Genomic DNA, 20,624 nt, shown 5'->3' on the forward strand with positions numbered 1-20,624 from the left:
GGTTTACTATAGTCCTCCCAACTTCCTTTTCCCCTCTATAAAAGAGTTCTTCTTCCCTTGCCCTGCAGGAACCTGCCTGTGGCTTGCCATGCCTGCAGACCCCAAATTGTGATTCTCTACTGATCCCAAATAAACTCCTCTTTGCTGAGAAATATCTGGCACTCTGTTTCAGGTCAACAAACCCTAACTCTTATCAGGGTGTCCTTTAGGAAGCCATTGCTCTGGTTCTTTCACATGCAAGTTTTCATCACATCCGTTATATAAAAATTGAGGCCTGCCTTAGTCAAAAGTAGACTGAATTTTGCCTCCAGTTGTTCTTCCCTTTTCAGCCTTCCTTTTCTACCAGCAACTTCTTACCCCTTGTACCTCTTGAGAGCTGGTTTCTCTTTGAAAATCTGACAAACTAACACAGCCAACAGAGTAATCAGAATTAATTTTCACATGGGATAAATCTTCCTAGGTGCTTTTTAACAAGGATTTTAATAAATATAATATGCTAACTTTAATGGTAGGAAGAACAGGCCTTAAGAGGTAGGGAAGATTATTTTCTGTTTTGTTTTGAGCAGGAGAGACCTCATGGTACCGTTTAGATGTACATCTTATTTTAAGTTTTCAGATATTTTTAGAGGATAAAAGTAGAAAAAAGAGGCTTGTATTTATAGTGCGCTTTTCCAGTTAACACTGACTGTCCAGTGCAATGGTTCTAGCATTTTCAGGCTCCACCAAAAGAACATCAAGCATCTCCCTTCCTTTTGGTGTCTGCTTGGTTGCTCTGTATTTCCAAGGACTATTAGAAGAATAGTCTAATAGTTGGTTCAGGAATTCCAAAACAACCCAGAGCTCTCATAATAAGCAGAGTGTTGGCTATTTTTTCAATCAAAGCAAGAATAAGATGCATGCAAAATAAAAGATTTTGTTAGCTGGCCATTTTCAAAGTGGCAAACGGAGGGGAGAGGCACTGTGCTGACAAACAGTTCTCAAAACTGTGTGATTTCCAAGTCTTGGAGCTTCGATCAAAATTATTAAGCGGGTTTTCAGAATATATAATTTCTATTTTTCCATCATTCCTTTCTGGTAAATACTGAAGAGTAACAGTGTTTGACATCTTTTATTGATGCTTTTTAAATGATGATTTGGAAACACAACTTATTTTTTATAATGCATGTTTGTTGGGTTGTTGAATGCATTTATTTTTAGCTTCTTCGTTTTTCTCTATCAGCAAATGTTTATTAGTGACATTTTATAACATTCCAGGACGAGTGCTAGAGGTGCAAAGATAAAACATAGTTTCAGACCTCAAGGATTTCACAATACTGTATCAAGATAATAAATAATTATCATATTGCTTGAAAAGTAAAATAACAAAAGTATTTGTATGTTAAAGAGGCCACGTAGGACAAAAGGACCAATGCGGATTTGGTAGACTGGAGAAGGTTTTGCAGAAGAGGAGATCCTTGAGTTGGGTATTAAAGGCAGATTATGAGTTTAACATACAGATGAGAAGTGTATAGGCCGGTGGAAGGCATTTCCAGAAGGAGGAATAGTCTGTACCAGAGCAAAAAGGCGGAATTTGGAAGCCATTTGAAAGTCATTTTGGAATGGCTGGAGCACAGGAGCATCTGTGAACTGTGATGCACACAGAAGGCAGGGGCCCAATCGCAGAGGACCTTACTAAGGAATCTAAGAAAACGTGGACATTCTGAAGGCTGTTATCTGAAATTTGTGTATGAGAAAAATTGGATATTGGATTTAAGAATGATGAAACTGGAGGGAGATAGAACAATTAGGAGACTATAATGTTAAGGTAAATAATGATGAGATTCTGAGGTTAGGCAGTAGACATGTGTGGGAGAAGACAAGATAGAAATAAGAGATATTTAAGAGACAAAATTTAACAACTAGTTGGGCCTTGGGAAAGAGAAGAAAAGGCATTTAGGTAAAGCAGAAGGAATGGGTTAAGTAGCAAAAACTGAATCAAGTAGAGGATGATATTCCATAATACCTGAATCTCAGCTTTGTTCATGGGTAGAGCAATAACAACTACTGTTCACTCATTCATTCACTCATTTGACATATTTTTGGGAGTCTGTTGTATGTCAGCCTCTGTCTAGGTTCTAAGGGTATAGAGATGAATAAGGGAGATCTATCATTGCTTTCCTGGAGTCTATAATCTAGTGGAGGGGAGATAGATATAATACAGAAGTAAACATATAGATAAACAAGATAATTTCAAATGGCTATAAATAATAAAAGAAAATAAAGCAGGGTCAAGTGATAGCGCATGACTGATGGGGTGAGTGCTATTTTGGACTGGGTGATCACGGAAGGTCTCTCTGAGAATGATGAGAAAGGACCAGACATGAAAAAATCTGAGGCAGAGAGTTCTAGGCAGAGAAAAAAACTAGGGCAAGACGCTGATGGGGAAACAAGCTTCGAGGAAAGAAGGAAGGCTGGTGAGGCGGGACAGTAGTGTGCTACAGCGGGTGAATGGAATGAGAGGGGTTGGAGAGGAAGCTGAGGCTCAATCATGTAAGCCTTCATGAACCATGGTGAACAACTCAGGCTTCATTCTAAGTGCAACAGAAATCCATTGAAAGATTTTAGACGTGAAAGTGATGTGACATGAGTTATTTATTTATAAAAATAAATTTATTTTATTTATTTGTTTCTGGCTGTGTTGGGTCTTTGTTGCTGCACGCGGGCTTTCTCTAGCTGTCGCAAGCAGGGGCTACTCTTCGTTGTGGTGCGCGGGCTTCTCACTGCCATGGCTTCTCTTGTTGCAGAGCATGGGCTCTAGGTGAGTGGGCTTCAGTAGTTGTGGCACGTGGGCTCAGTAGTTGTGGCTCGTGGGCTTAGTTGCTCTGTGGCATGTGGGATCTTCCCAGACCAGGGCTCAAACCCATGTCCCCTGCATTGGCAGGCAGATTCTTAACCACTGCGCCGCCAGGGAAGTCCCATGACATGATTTATGTTTTCAAAAGTTCATTCTGGATGCCATGGAAGAATGGATTGTAGTGGAATCTTGGAGACCATTTGAGCAGTAGTCCAGTAAAGCAGTGATGGGGTCTTGGGGTTTGGCAGCACAGATGAAACAGCTTGTGGATATATTTTGGAAATAGAGTTGATAGTGTGTGCTGGAAGGTAGGACTTTGGTAGAGTACCATTGGGTGGATGATAACACCATTTTACTAAGACGGCAGAAGACTTGAGGAGTGGGGGAGGTCAAGAGTTCTATTTTTTATCTGTTAAACTTGAGGTGCTTATCACATGAAGATGTCAAGGAGGTGCTGAATGTATTACTTTGGAGTTCAGGGGAAGATGGAAATTTGGGAGTGTATAGATGTATTTAAAACAATAGGAGTGGATAACATTACTTTGGAGAGAGTGAGGCTACAAAAGAAAAACGTTTCTAGGACTGAACCTGAGATATTGAGTTTGAGCTGGGAAAAGGATCCAGCAAAGGAGACTGAGAAGGAGCTTTCCATGATATATATAGGCAGGAAACCAGAATGGTATGGTGTCACTGAAGCCAAGAGAAGAAAGTTAATCAATGAGGGAGAAGTGATCACCTGGGTCAAATGCTGCAGAGAAGGGGTGCAAAACTGAGGACAGATTTAACACCACTGATGATTTGACAAGAGGAGATCCAGTGGAATTGTAGGGATGGGAAACTTGATTGGAGTCAAGGAGAGAAATGAGGTATGAAAGTAGAGGTGGTGTCTTTCAAGACATTTTACGGTGCAGTGAAGGTAAAGGAATTTAATGTTGCTACTATTCGCTGAGCACCATCCTGTGCTAGGCATGTTTTGCATATATTATCTGTAATTTTCACAACAACTCTACCAGGTAGGTATTTTAATTTTCATTGTTTAGATAATCAAGCAGAAGATGAAAAGAACAAGAAACCTTCTTAAAGCCACATAACTTGGTGATGAGAGAGCAGGAGTTCAAGCCCAGGTCCGTCTTGGTCCAAGTTCTATCTCATTCCAGTTCGTCATATCCGCACCAGAGTAGCAGATCACTCCATAGGCATAACTTTCCAGAACCTAAGAAATCCTTCTCAATTTCTGGCCCAAAATATTTTTCCTGAAAATTACAATGCTCCTGAAATTTCACTAATAGGGATTTAAAAAAATCCATTCTTGATAGTTTTCAGGCTTGTTATTGATTAAAATGTCAACAACCAAAGGAAAACTAATATGCAACAGCTTAATGTGGATTCCTATGGTTTTAAGTACTGTCAAGACATCCCAACTTTTTTTTCTTCAACCTAGAACTTTCCTTTGTGCTCTGGGTTCACACTTCCAACTTGACATTTGATTGCCTTACAGGCATTTAAAAATCAACGTATCCCAAATGGTAGTCTTGACTTCCAGAACCCCTCTTCCAAGTCCCCACAACAGAGCAAGTAAATAGTGAGACAGTCCTTTCAGTTGTTTATTGCAGAAACCTCGTAGACATCTTCTAATTCTCTTTCCTTATCCCTCTCATCAGATCCATCAGGTTATGCCGGTTCTGCCTTTAAGGGAGACCTTATATCTGTCTTCCCTTGTCCATCTTCAGGATCCCACCTTTACTTCTACTACACCATCCAAGATGGGTCTCTCCTACTCTATCTTCTCACTTATTGCTATTAATTTCCTTCTAGCACTTGTGCTGTGCTCTTATCATTTGGCTTAATTTTTGTTTACTGGTTTATCTTTTGTTTATATCTCTCCTCTAGAATGTAAATTCCATAAGAACAGGGACTTCATTTCAATTACATTGTATTCCCATTGTTTATCATGATTAGCACAATGCTAGGTACATGGTAGATGCTCAATAAATATATTAGTACTTGAATGAAAAGATGGATGAATAAATAATTTCCATGTGGTTGGCAGGGACTCAAGGTAAGGAAATAGCCCCAGCCAACTGTGGTTGGAAAAAAAATGTGGCAAAACCCATGGTCATCAAATTCAGGCTCTCCAGTGGTTTTGAGGCACAGAAGCAAATGGGGTTGGCTCCCTGCCAGTGGCACACTTTCCTTCTCCCTCTCCTGAGTGAGCTGTACATTACTCTTCTCTGACATGGCAGTAATACAAACAACAGCTTATTGTTTGGTAGTTCACAAAGCACATGCAGGTATGTTACTTTCATAACCTGCGAGATGGGGACTAGATTTTACAGATGCGAAGTTTGAAGAATAAGAGAATATGTCATAGAGTTGCTAAGAGCTGAAACCAGTGTTGGGCCTGCATCTCTGATTCTGGGTCTCCTATGCATTCCACATGCTACACTTATATTTTCTATCTACAGGACATCATCCCCACCTTCAAAGTACAGCAATCTTGCAAGGTCAATGCCAGGTGATCTTGCCCAACTATAAACCCTTCTGTTGAAAAGGGACATCTACTTTAGAATATTACCTAGGATGCATCTTGCTCATTTCTAAAAACTAGGAAAGAAACCGAAAACTGTAATGATTTATAACTTACTGAGATTTTTACATACAATGATCTCAGTCCTCAAAATGACCTAGGGAAATAGGTAGAATAGGTTTATTATCCTCATGTTCCAGATAAGTTATCTGAATCTTAGGAAGGAAAGGGCTCAGGGTTACCCATTTACAGAACACTGATTAAAAGCCTGGATTCTTGGAGGAACCCTGCCTGTTTGATTCCTAGTTCAACTATTTATTAGCTATGCAATCTTGGGCAGGTTCCATAACTCTCTGTGCCCAAGTTTCCTCATCTATAAAACAGGGATAATAATAGTATGTACCTCATCAGGTTATTGTGAGGATTATATCTGTTAATCCATGCAAAGCATTTTGTGTAGTGTCTGGCACATAGTAAGCTCTCAATAAACACTGGCTATTAAAAAGTAACTGAGCCAGGCCTTGGCCCTATTTGTCTGGCTCCAATTCTAGTGGTCTTCCTATCATTCAAGTTAGTCCGCATCTTAGAAAAACAAGTCGAAATAAATTTCTTTTGAAATGCTCTTTTCAGGAGCATCTGAGCCAAAGATGTTTTGTTTAGATTTTTACTTAACTCGTGACTGGATTGCGGAGCAGTGATAAGAACGTAATGTTGTTACATCTTATGAAATCACTGCATAGAATGTAATTTGGCAGAGGGTATGCTGAGGATACTAACATAAACATAAAGAGTTGTTCTTTTTCATTTTAATTTTCTTCTCCAGATTTTCAGATCTGGAGCAAATGTGCCATGTCTTTTTGTAATGAAACATGCTCGGATTTACTGGGTGTCAAAAGAGAAAACTTCTCTTTCAACTTCAAATATTTAACACAATATTAGAGGATGCCCCAACTATTTATTACTTTTCTGTGTGTTTAGGGCTGTATCCTAGAAGAATAAAAGGCTGGCACATTATATATTATATATGAGAATATTTTTTGCAGCATCATTTCTAATACTAAACAAAACAAAACAAAATGCCCAGGAGGAAGGATATGATTAAGTGAATTTAGAAACACCCATTCTAAAGAATATTAGGCAATAAAAAAGACTGAGCTATATACTAGAGGAATACCTGTGATATATTGCTAAGTGAAAATAAATCATGTTGCAGATTATGTACATAGAATGATCCTATTTTTGTTTAAAACCTCTAAAATCAACATATATGTATATTTTTCAGTAAGTATGAGAAGCATGAAGATATGAAAGTGACAGTATCTATTGGAACAGGGTAGTACTGGAGAGGATTGCTAGAATCTGCAAGAATGCTACTTTTTAAAAAACTACATCTGACATTATTTTACACACAGGAAGCATACATCACTTATGTAATAAAAAGTCTAACAAGAACAAATTAAAAAAATGGTTTTCTTTAGCAGTGGCCAACTTACACATTCACTCTCCTGAAGCCCACTGAGGAAACATTGATTAGATGCCCAGAGGCACCCAGCGGTGAAGCTGTCTATCCTGTTTAGAAATCAAACCTCTGACCTTGGTCTCAATAGTACGAAGCTCCAAATGAATTAATACCCCCTGTTTATACATAATCATAGCAAATTGTAAAAATATACACTGGTACAGGATCACACATGTCCTTAATTAATCATGAGTTAATTATTTAATTGTTAGCCTCTCAATTCATAAAAGTTATGATACTTGAATTTCAGTATACTGTGAAGCTAGAACTATAAAATCTCAAGCTCAGGTATAATAAATGTAATTGTCTTTTTTCCGCTGATTTACCGGTGTTCTTTAAAATTTGTGTTTGATGTCATTTAAGCCATATCTGCTATTGTCACAACCGACTATAGGTTTCAAATTAGTAAAGTCTTTGAAATATGACTCTGCTCAGTAGAAAGGAATCTGCAGCACTTGGCATAAAGATTATAATCTTTGGCCTTTCTGTGGCAAGATTTACAACTGTGACCTTAGGCTCTACACTCTTTTGGAGTGTAGTCACTTTAAGTTACCAGTGATGATTGCTTTGAGTTACTAGGTCAGTGTGAATTGCCTAATATAATGTCAGATTCGTGCTTGCCAAGGGCTGGGCAGTATTAGGGACATGAAACAAAGTGAATTTTAATGTCTGTAGAAGGCAGTGCTCTGATATACGAGCGGCATCAGTAACAGTGAATTTCCACGGCAGGAGACTTTTAACACCAGTTCTTAACCTCTTCCATGCTACTCATTCTTTAATTCATGAAATATTATGAGTTCACTTTTAATTAGGTGAAAAAGTCTGAAACTACCCAGTTAAAGAGATAAAAAGAAAGAGTTAAAAGCTAGCTCTATCTTAGAGCCAACATTTTCCCAGTATGATAAAAAGAGAGAGTTGTATGAGGGATGATGCAAAGCTGCAAACAGGGCCCTCCAATTCCGTTAACGCACCACTACCTAGAAGTTGAACTTAAGCCTTCGTCCCGCTGCAGTTCTAAAATGAGTACTTTGTTTAAAATTCAGAACTATATCTGGATGACAAGCAATAAAGGCAGTGGAAGAATTTGCTTTTTAGTAGTCAGACGTTGCCTAGTTTTTAACAGGAAGTCGCGCACAATATCTGAAACCAGACCTTTCTTTGATACACTGCACTTAAATATGTTACAAACACTAGATGGCACTCTAGGGTCACTTTTCTAGTGCCTTCCTCCAGTACAAAGTTCCTTCAACCTTAATTCCCTCCTTTAAAAAGAGCAAACATGCTATTTAAACAAAGGTCCCTGTAGTTGCTCTGTAGTTCTGTTTTTATATTTATAGTCATGTAATCAATATGTTGGAAGAGTAATTAATTTTTAACCTCAGTCCACGGGGAGATCAAATGTTAGTGGAGTTAATGGATGGAACAGACTTCATTATTCTAAAGTAACACTAATGATAAGGCAGGGAAGAAAGTGGAGGGTTGTAAACAATTGTGTCATCAAACACCATCATAAAGCAACAGTGCAATGTGATCACGGGGTGCTGACCTATTGTCACTCTCCATCAGTGCAGCTGTAGTTTCCACTTTAGTTAACTAGACGAAATTGAAATAGTCTCCTAATAGAGCTTTTAAAATATTTCCTTTTCCAATCAATGCTGTTGGAGTTATTATTCCAAATAACAGTTCTGATTTTGTTGCCCCTCTGTTTTGAAAACATTTTGTCATTCCCCATTCCCTAACACCTTAAGGTGACATTAAAGGCCTTTGATGATTTGAGTCCTCTGTGCTCCTGGAGCATACACCCTAGCTCCAGGAGAGCCATGTGAGTCTTCAGCCACAATATTTTTCCAGTGCTATGTGCCTGACTGTGTATTATCTTCTTCCAAGAGAGGTAACAACCCAGTGCAGCTTCTGTACTGCATCATATCTGTGGGCATGGAGGGTTCTGGATGGGCTCATTCGCGGGACAGGAGTGGGGTGGCACGGCCAGAGATGAGAGGCTGGAAGCCAAAAAGGACAACACCCACACTCTTTTATCCTGATTGTATCCTCCCATCACCCAACCCCACCTTGGAATTTCCAAACACTTCCCAGAATCATGAGAGAATAAGAAAGATTGTTATGTTGCAGGCAGTGGAGGCTTACAGTCAATCAGGCACCAAGGCCTATTATCAATAGACATATTATTATGTCTTTCCAAAATATTATTATGGTCAAATGAATCTCTCTTGTTCCTTAACCATTCTTGTACTTTGCTGACTTCTTTGCTGATATGACTCTCTCCATTTGGAATATCCTTTTCAGGTCTATCCATCTGGGCCTAATTCACATGCATCTTCTTTTACAAAATCTTCTTTAGCCCCTTCTAGCATAATGAATTGCATTATACCTGAATTCTCAGATTTCTTAATTTACATGCCTATTACAGTAATCTATTGCAGTTAGGATTTCTGTCCTTATTTTTCTTTTCTAATAAAATTGTAAATTATATGAGAATTTGGAAATCTTTGTATATCCTACACTGTTTAACCAAGTGCCTCATACAACGCTGACAGTCCATAAATGTTGAATTTACTGAAATTAGATAGAATAAAACTGGATCAAAGGACCCAGGGTGGATGGCTGTGTCTTTTTCTTGGATTAATCATTAAAAGAGGATGATTAAATGGTTTATTCCATAAAAAACACTGGTTGATACTTGTCTTGTAGACACACTGTGTAAGAAACTATTAGTTGCCCATCAACATCCATTCTCCCCTTATTTCTCAACAGAATTCTGGTTTTTAGCTGGGCCATTGCTGTGAAAAAATAAAGGACAACATTTCCCAGCCACCCCTTGCATCTAGCTGTAGCTCTAAGGCTACATTCTGGCTGAATTTAGAAGTAGAACAGTTTTGCAGGCCTTTTAGGGATGTTCTTAAAGAATGCTGATTCACATGGACATAGAGAACAGACTGGTGGTTGCCAAGGGGTAGGGGGTGGGGGAAGGATGGAGTGAAAGACTGGGGTTAGCAGATGTAAGCTTTTATATATAGAATGGATAACAACAAGGTCCTACTGTATAGCACATAGAACTATATTCAATATCCTATGATAAACCATAATGGAAAAGAATATAAAAAAAGAATGTGTATATATATATATATATATATATATATATATATATATATATATATATAAAACTGAATCACTTTGCTGTACAGCAGTAATTAACACAACATTGTATGTCAACTATATTTCAATTAAAAAAAAGAATGCTGATTCTGAAACTCAGGAAGCCATTTGCACCACAAAGGTGACCTTGAGGATAGAAGCCATGCACGGGGATGGCAGAGCAGAAAGACTGGAGCCTGGGTCCCTGACAACATCTTGCAGCCTCCATCACAGTCCTCCACTACCTGTCTCCCAACCTGTTTTGTGTAAAAGAAGGAAACTCTTTTCTCATTTAAGCCACATTGTTTTGGGGTTTTCTGAACCTAATCCTGATGCACAGAATCTGGATTAATTGTGGACCATTACGTTTTTTGTTTTCGGGGATTTTCTCTAAGAATGATAATGATCGTATAAATTTATCATCTAAGTATGAGCAGGAGTTGAGGTGCTCAAAGTGAACAGGTAGATGCAGGATGCACAATTTTCCATTTCAAAATGAAAGAAGACAAGCTTGAATATCATTTGTTAATTATATCTGGATGGTGGGAGTGGGTGTGCAGGGAGAGGGTTAAACAAAAATGGAAGAAATTAACAATTGTTGAGGGTCTTTACCAGCTAGTAGCAAAACATACATACTTTTATTTAATCTTTCCAGATGATAACTTTGCATTTTATGATGAGGTAACTCCTTCTCAAAGTCCCTGACCTCTAAACACTGTAGTGCCCTGAGGTTCCATCCTTGGCCCTCTCTAGCTTCCATCCCTAGATGACTTCATCTGGTTCCATAGCTTTATACCACCAAATGTTGATGTTTTTGCCTCTCCAGGCTTTAGACCTACATATTCAAATGTCTACTTGGCATTTCCACTTTTTTGTCTAAAAGGCATCTGAAACTGACTTTTCTGAAGTAGAACTCTTGATCTGACCTGTGACTCTCCCCGCTTTCTCTCTCAGTAAGAGGGGACACCATCCTTCCAGTTGCCTAAGCCAAAAATACAGGAATCATCTTTGGTCATTCCCTTTCCCTCCTTACCCACATATAATTCATGAACACGGTGCACTCATTTTATCTTTAAAATGCATCTCGGACTTCCCTGGTGGAGCAGTGGTTAAGAATCCGCCTGCCAATGCAGGGGACACGGGTTCGAGCCCTGGTCCAGGAAGATCCCACATGTCACGGAGCAACTAAGCCCGTGCGCCACAACTACTGAGCTTGTGCTCTAGAGCCCACGAGCCACAACAACTGAAGCCCGTGAATCTAGAGCCCATGCTCTGCAACAAGAGAAGGCACCACAATGAGAAGCCCATGCACTGCAACGAAGAGTAGCCCCCGCTCTCTGCAACTAGAGAAAGCCTGCACAGCAACGAAGTCCCAACGCAGCCAAAAATAAATAATTTTATATTAAAAAAAATGCATCTCAAATCTATCCACTTAGCTCTACTTCAATCCCTCTATCCAACTTCAAGCCTGCCCTGATCTCATGCCTGGCGTTATTCAATGGGCTCCTGCTTCTCTTGCATTGCTACAATCTATTTTCACTCTGCAGCCAGACTAATCTATTAAAAATAAATCATGTCCTCTCTTGCTTAACACCCTTCAGTAACTTCCCATTGCTGTTAGGATAGAAATCGAAGTGGTTCTTGCTTACATTTCTAACTCTGCCTCATACCATGCTTCCCCTTCAACATTATTACTGCCGTGCAGGTTGGTTTCCGGGGCCTTCAACAGGCAAAGTCCTCTTCTTCTCCAGAAGCAGAGTCTGTACAGGTGTCCTCCCTGCCTTGACTGCTCCGCACCAGCTGTTCACACTGTGGGCTCCTCTTCATCTTCAGGTCTTAGCTCATGTTTTGATTTCTTAGAGAGGCCTTTCCTGATCCCCCTGTGCCAAATAGTCATTTTAATCTTAATTTTATTATCCTATTTGTTCCTTTTGTAGCACTTATAACAATTTGAAATTAACTTTTGTATATCTATCTCTGTGTATCTATCTATCTATCCATCCATCACCTATCTGTCTATCTATCTATCTACCTATCTCTATCATCTTTCTTTCTCTCTACTTTGGGATAAAGGCCCTATGGGGGCAACAGTCTGTCTAGTATATCCTCTGCTGCATCTTTCCTTCTTAGAACAGTGTGTGTTACGTAGAAGGCTCTCAATAACATGTTAAAATGGAATAAGTGGACAACCATATTTGTTTACAGGCAAATGGTGAGTAGATGGCAGAGCTGGGATGGGAACCTGGCTCTTTCTTGCTTTCAACCCTTATTTATTCATTACAAGATCTTCCTATCAGCCAACCAGGACTCAAGAGTTCTTCTCTCTGGGCTTCCTTGGTGGCGCAGTGGTTAAGAATCCACCTGCCAATGCAGAAGACACGAGTTTGAGCCCTGGCCCTGGAAGATCCCACATGCCGCGGAGCAACTGGGCCCATGTGCCACAACTACTGAGCCCATGTGCCACAACTACTGAAGCCTGCACGCCTAGAGCCCATGCTCCGCAACAAGAGAAGCTGCGACGGTGAGAAGCCCACACACCACAACGAAGAGTAGCCCCCACTCACCGCAACTAGAGAAAGCCTGTGCACAGCAACGAAGACCCAACACAGCCAAAAATAAATAAATAAATAAATTTATTAAAAAAAGAAAAAAGAGTTCTTCTCTGAGCAAGACTATTTTATTAAAGCAAGGACTATTTTAGCTAAATATACTGAAGAACTGCAGTAATAATTTGGTTAACTGTGTTTACTCTATGATTTTACCTAAATATCACAGGTGCTTTACTTTTATATTTTATTTGAATTATTTAAATAACTGCCTCAACTCTCATTTTTCTTTGCTATCATTTATTTATTATTCTTTCTATGTATGAAGAACCATTTCCTTTTAAAAATAATGTTGTCCATACCCTTATGAACTGGTTAATTTTCTTTCCAACATTTTCTTTTGGGCTGTGTAGATATGACCTAACAGTCACCACAATAATGCTGTTATTTCAAAGGGTAAAGACCTTTTTTTCTTATAAAAAATTGAATGCGAAAAAAAAAAACCACCTCATATAGTGTGAGAATGCCTGTTTTTCTTGGTCATATTTCATTTCCTTAGCAAGACTATTTTCTTCTGCTTTCCATTGTCAGCAGACAAAAAAGATACAATTAAATCAAGGAAACCTGGCAGAGCCGATTTTGGAAAATAAAGTGAATTCAGTTTCTGATTTGAACAAAGAGCAATTTATTATGTTGGAAAAACACTGCCGTGATGAGATTCAAACTCAATGTGTCTCATGTTAGCTCAGGACACCACTTCAGATCTGCATTTGTGTTTATCTTTGAGAAGGGGCAGTGATTTCACCCCCAAACTTTAAACTCTGAAGAGGACGTAGAGTTGTTTAAGGGTCAGCAAGCAATTAGCACCCAGAACCTTTGAGCGGAGGCTGGGGCCAGATTTGCAGCCTTCTCGTCCTGAGCTCTTTGATTCTAGGTACAGATTTCTGTAAACAACTCCAGCCATTCTGCTGGAGCAAATGAAGCACTAGGGCTGGTTAGAGGGAATTTTATGAATCAGATGAGTTCTAAAAGATATTTAAAATTAAAAATATATTTTAATGACTCTAATAACCATAACAATACCATGTATTTGTATAAAACATTATATCATTTAATATCAACAACCAGCATTGTGAGGTATAATTATCTTCATTCTTTATAGACAGGAAAAGTGCAACTTGAAAAATTAAGGGACATTGAGAGTCACACAGATAGTAAAGTCAGCTGGGACTAGACTAGGACCCTGTTCCTAGTGTCACGCTGGTATTACTAAAAAGGATGAAGAAAACTAGCGTCTGTTTTCATAACTTTTTCCTTCACATATTTCTAGATTGTGCCAAACTTTGGACCTGTTTGATGGTAATTTTATTCTAGCACCTTCCACATAGAATCTTTTTGTGGAGAAAGGCAGGTAATTAATAATAATAATGATGATGATGATGATAGTAAAAATCAACGTCCCCATAAATATTACTGCCACTTCATTAAAGTTTTGAATGTGTCGTTTCATTTAATCCTCACACAATCTTATGAGGAAGCCACTGTTTGTATTTTCATTTTACAGATGTGGAACTGAGGCTTAGGGGGGTTAAACAACTAGTCCAAAATCACGTCACTAGTAAGTGGTGGAAATGATGAAAACCTAGAGTGTCTGATTCCAAAGTGTGTCCACCTAAGCTCTACGCTATAGCACTTCTATCCAGAATAAGGGGGTGGGGGTGGGGGCTTGCCAGGTCACTGGGCCCTGAATTATGACTGGATTAAGTCAGTAATATGATGTCAGCCGATTCAGGTTTCCACATGTGGCCCCTTATGAAACGGACAAAATTAGGCTGGGCATGCTCCTGCCAAAAGGACAGTTGGAGTGAAGCAAAGTAACCGGCTACAGTAAACAGCCCATCTCTGTGGTGTATGTTTACCACGTGTAAATACAGTTCCACTCAGTTAAAAGTTGTCAGCTGAAATTCTGAAATAACCCTCACAGAATGCTGCTTATCAGGAATGGGTGTTTTATTTTTATTACCTAAGCTGAAACCTTTATAACTTCCAAGTAGTCTAGTTTTGAATATTGCAAAAGAGGACTAGAATTTTAGAAAAATGTAATGTTTTGTTGATTTTTTTTAGTATGTTGATTCTGCTTTGTTAAATGGAAATAAATAAGTAAATCTGTTCTTTAATTATTTTTATTAAGAGAAAATCATTGAAATCTATTTAAATAAAGATTGAGAAAATATTTAGAGAACATCAGTTTGAAGGGACACCAGATTATCAGCCAGCTAGGGAGTCGGGGGAGCATGGTCCAAATAGCTCAGTCTAGCTCTCTTTACTAAAATCAAAAGGGGGATTTCAGTGGAATTTCAAAGTCACAGAGGTTGAGAGACAGTCTCCTTGACTGGGGAGATTATGCTGAGTAGTAGTTTGGTCAGTAAAATGGAGGCTTGTGAAGGATGTTCTGAAGTGTCTGGCTTAGTTTTAGAACTAATGCAGGGTGGAAATTTCTGGAAGAATATACGTGAAAGTGTTAACATCAGTTACACTTAGGGAGTAAGAATGGAGAGTGTGGGAGAGTGGTCAGAGGATATTTCCTGTCCATTTTGTATGTTTTTGTCCAACTAAAATTTTTTTTCCATGAGGATATATTTTGTAATAAAAATAAACAAAACAAAACGAGACATAGCAACATAAAGACTTGATGCAGGGAATGTCTAGGAATGGGCATAGGTTTTCAAGCAGGAAAATGACATAGTCAGATATATAATTTTGGCAGCTGGTTTTAGATTATAAGAGTCAGTATGGAGAGGGCAGAATAAGGAGGTCAGTTGTTAGAATAACCTTGGAATAAGATGTTGAGTAATGACTTCTAAGCCAACTATGATTTGGAGGCAATATTCTAAAGCCCACATGTGGAGGATCCACATTTTCTTCACATCAGAGTAGTTAAAATAAAATGATTCAAAGTAATCATAATTTAAAATTTGATATGCTTGCACTAGAGGGAGTTACATTTTTATTAAGAGCTTAAATCTCTGTCAGTATAACAATCCTTAGGTAAACATATCCTCAGAGTAAAAGTAGGAGATAGATGTATGAAAAAAAAATATAAAGGATATATTACAAATGAATAGAAAAAATGAATAAGAGCAGCACATGACTCATTAACTTTTTTTTTCCCTGTGAATCAGGCAGGCTGGATGGTGGCAGCTCTGTTTTTTTCCTTTGTCATTATAAGCATTCGTTTACTAAACTAACAGCATTTCATCAAGCAAGACTAATTCCTGAGAGCATTACCTTAGCCCATTAGCTTCCAGACAGTCATTAATTCCTATGACATGTCTTGGGATGAGATCATTATTATTAACATTATTGTTTTATCAATTAAGTTCATTTTCAGAAAAAGTACCTATGTAGTTTTAACAGTGGGTATTTTGTTTCTGAAACATGTTTTTATAGTATCTTTGTGATAGTGATTTCTTGCTTTACCCATGTGTTTCCATAGATCTTTTGGCTACCACTGAAGCTAGTTTAAATTCCTTACATTTAATTCTCATAATCTAACAAAAAATCAGAAACAGGTTTGCAAAAGTATCCTGATAGGATATTTGGGTTTCTCTGTATTTTTCTTTATTGGTACTTCTGAAGTAATCTCTAAAGGTGGTTATGTGCCTGACTTCAGAAGTGTGGGACAGGATTTCACAAAGGCTCTGAATTTGGCATTTCTTGTTTACAAGAATTGTTGCCACTGATGAATATGGTGGTTGTTTAGTCCCAGTTCTGTGGAAGGGAAGGCCCTGCTTGACTATAATGGAAAGAGCAGATGTCACTGTAACAGTGGCAAACATCAAAGTGATGGCTTGGGTTGGCAGACAGCAGTCTGTCCATTACCACCTTCCAACACTTCTAGAATTAGAGACAGAAAGAAAACTCATAAAACAACTGTGAAAAGTACAAACAACCAAGAAAGGTAAAGGAAAATGAGATGAAATATGGTGCTTAAAAATTCCAGGCTGCCCAATAAAAGCAGGAACTGATGTTACAGACCCCATGGACCATGATGGGGAACACAAATGGTTTGGGGAGTCAGTGAAAAACGGTTCTGACATGTTTGGATGCCAAAGATTTTCAAAGTTGATTTCTTTTGGCTTGGTAAGATTTTATGCATTTTTGTCATTCCAGTCCAGAGGTCTAAGGATTAGTGGACGTTTCTACCAGCCTGGAACTCGTGTGGTGGAAAAAAATGTACCCATGTGACAGTGAAAAGAGTGAACACATAAAGACAAAAGGCTTCTTTTCAAGAAAAGGATAAAAATTAATTATCATTGTAATCTGGGACCAGTGCTTCAAAATATTGTTAAATTAGTAGTTTACTTAAATTAAAAATTTCCATTTATGTACCCTAAATATGGCCATTTTCATCTCAGAGTTGCTTCCTTAATGCTAATTAGTTTTTGTGGAATGCTTAACCAGGTAGGATTTAACTGCCCAGGAGAGTGGGACTTGAGCCCTATTCTAAATTGAGTTATATGGAGAACTAGCTCTTCGTTAAAAAAATAATAAAGGATTAGGAGCTATTTGGATGATTGATACTACTTTTATATGGAAATAATGAACTAATTAATTCCTATCAGTTTTTTAAAAAAACCTATACTTTTAGTGATAAGAAGGAAAACACACTCATCGGAGTAGCTCAGAAGCATGCAATGGAGAAAAGGGTGAAGACAGAAGTACCTTCTGTTTCCAGCATTAGTTAAATATTTGCCTTGATGCCAACACAGTACTAGTTGGATGACAGGATAGTACGTTCTATTAATGATGGGCTTTTCATTATCGTAGATATGCTTTTGCAATTTTCCTAGATTTCTGCTCCAGGGTCACATGGTAAGTCAATAGTAGTTATAAACCTCTCAGCATTGTGATCAATACCTTTGGCTGACGTAATCTAGACCCCTGGTGTAATTTACAACAAAGGACAGTTTGGGCGAGCCTCTATTTTATTACTTTCAATTCACCAACTGAAATATTTCACTGGTTTATGACTGGAGTTATTTCCAAGTTTTGATAGATAGGGAATTGAGATAGTCCTGAAGAAAAATGTCAGGTATGAAGAAGAAAAACACTTTATGGAATTAAAAGCAATAAGCATTTCTTCCTTTGGGGCATAATGTCTGCATACCTTTCTCCTGAAATTGTCTAAAGCACCACAAGAGTGCATCCTACGTGTCTGCGTAGTCAGCTACGTATGTCTAGTCATCCAGATGGATTATAATATTAACGAAGTATTCCTTATCTCCCAAACACACTCCATATAACATATAACACCATATAACAATACTGTTCTTAGTCTACTTTTCCTGAGTTTGAATAATCATTAACCACCCATTTGAGCAAAGCAAGGAACAGTAATACTCTCTAGACATGGATACTGAGAATTGGGATTCCTGTCCTTGTGCCTTCCTGCAACTTTCCTATAATTTAGACAGGTTGTTCCTTTCCATGTCTGTTGTGAATTCTAGGTCTGAAGGCTAAACAAGAAAAAAGGAAACTAGTCATTGGAGAAGTGATTAAAGGACTAATAGAGAGTTTGGAGAAACAAGAAGGGATAGAGGTAGTCTTTGGGTGATCGGTACTAAGAGGAAAGGTGCCACCATCTTGTCATTGTTTTGTCATGCTTCTCAGCCCCCACCTGTACTGTCGTATCAATATTCAAGGACGAGGGCTTCCCTGGTGGCGCAGTGGTTGAGAGTCCGCCTGCCGATGCGGGGGACGCGGGTTCGTGCCCCGGTCCGGGAGGATCCCACATGCCGTGGAGCGGCTGGGCCCGTGAGCCGTGGCCGCTGAGCCTGCGCGTCCGGAGCCTGTGCTCCGCAACGCGAGAGGCCACAACAGTGAGAGGCCCGCATACGGCAAAAAAAAAAAAAAAAATTCAAGGACGAGGTAGAATCACAGCTTTATTTCCACTGTATAAAGCTGGTATGACATGATGGATGGGGTAAGAATTTGTATTTAAACATCTGTAAGGTTCCTTTCAGGCTTCATTTCCCTTTCATCAACTGCAGGCTACATTTACATGGGCTTTTACTGAAGATAATAATAATATCACAATTATTGAGCAACTATGGTATCCAGGAGACTATACACACTATTTTTTAGTCCTTGTACAACTTTGTGCAGTAAGTAGGACAAACCTACATGACAAAGAAACTTAGGTTGAGAGAGGTTCAGTATTTTGCTCAAGATAAGTCAGAGCTTGATCTATTTGCTTTACTAAGAGGCTGCACTTGGTATGTTTAAACTGTGATACCCGCCTTGATTTCAAACTATTTTACAAAGCTATAGTAATCAAAACAGTATGGTATTGGCATAAACCTGTCACATAGATCAACGGAACAGAACAGAAATCCCAGAAGTAAACCCACGCGTATATGGTTGGTTAATTTTCAACAGAGGCACCAAGGATATACATGGAGAAAGGATAGTCTTTTCAATCAGTGGTGCTGGGAAAACTGGACAGGCATATACAAAAGAATGAAACTGAACCACTATGTTACACCATTCACAAAAATCAACCCAAAATGGATTAAAGACTTGAATGTAAGACCTGAAAACGTAGAACTCCTAGAAGAAAACATAGGTAGTAAGCTCCTTGACATAAGTCTTGGTAATAATTTTTTGAGTCTGGCACCAAAAGCAAAAATAAAAAGTGGGACTATATAAAACTTAAAAGCTTCTGCACAGCAAAGGAAACCACCAACAAAAGGGAAAGTCAAACTACTGAATAGGAGAAAATACCTGCAAATCATACATCTGATAATGAGTTATATCCAAAATATACGAAGAACTCATACAACACAGTATCAAAATAACAATCCAATTAAAAAGTAGGCAGATCTGAATATACATTTTCCCAAAGAAGACATATAGATGGTCAACAGGTACATGAAAAGATGCTCAACATCACCAATCATTAGAGAAATGCAAATCAAAACCACAATGACGTGTCAGCTCACACCAGTTAGGATGGCTATTATCAAAAAGACAAGGGGAAAAAAAAGGCAAGAGGTAACAAATAATGGTGAGGATGTGGAGAAAAAGGAACCCTTGTTCCCTACTGGGAATGTAAATTGGTGCAAACACTATGGAAAACAGTATGGGGGTTCCTCAAAAAATTAAAAATTAGAACTACCATACAATCCAGCTATTCTACTTTCGGACGTTTATGCGGAGAAAATGAAAATTCTAACTCAAAAAGATATATGCACTCCCATCTTAGCATTATTTACAACAGCCAAGACATGGAAACAATCTAAGTGTCCATTGGTGGATGAATGGATAAAGAAAATTATATGTATATATATAATTCAGCCATAAAAAAGAGGGAAATCTTGCCATTTGCCACAACATGGATGGACCTCAATAACATTATGCTAAGTAAAATAAGTCAGACAGAAAAAGACGTATGATCTCACTTATATGTGGACTCTAAAAAAACCCCCCAAAATCCCAAAACCAAACCACAAATAAAACCCCAGAAAAAGAGCTCATAGATACAGAAAACAGATTGGTGGTAGCCAAAGGGGATGAGGGGGTGAGAGAAAAAGGTCAAGGGGTCAAAAGCTACAAACTTCCAATTATAAACTGTGAAGCCTCTTCTAGATGGTTTACAGATCTAAGAAAATGCACAGTTCTAATATTCACTAACTGTGTAATACTGTTTGTCTCTTCAATTAAATTCCTTGGAGGGGGAGAGACTGTTTATTTGTAAATCTCCATTACCTAGTACAATGCCTGACATATGCAGATGCTCACTACGTATTAGTGGAATTAAATTAAATACTAATTAATTTCTTTTACATAATGTTAACTTGTTTCCTGAACTAAATTGGGTAAATTAACAATGCAAGACGTCAGCAATTAAACATTTAATGTGCTTGTACAGGTTTTGTATCCTTTCACCATATTTCTTTAAGGATGCAATCTCCTGTGTAGGTCAGAGAGAGCAAAAATATAATTGATGCCTACACAGTGGAGTGAAAAATCCTGTGGTAATTA

This window comes from Phocoena sinus, chromosome 9 (genome assembly GCF_008692025.1).
Source record: "Phocoena sinus isolate mPhoSin1 chromosome 9, mPhoSin1.pri, whole genome shotgun sequence".
NCBI lineage: Eukaryota > Metazoa > Chordata > Mammalia > Artiodactyla > Phocoenidae > Phocoena > Phocoena sinus.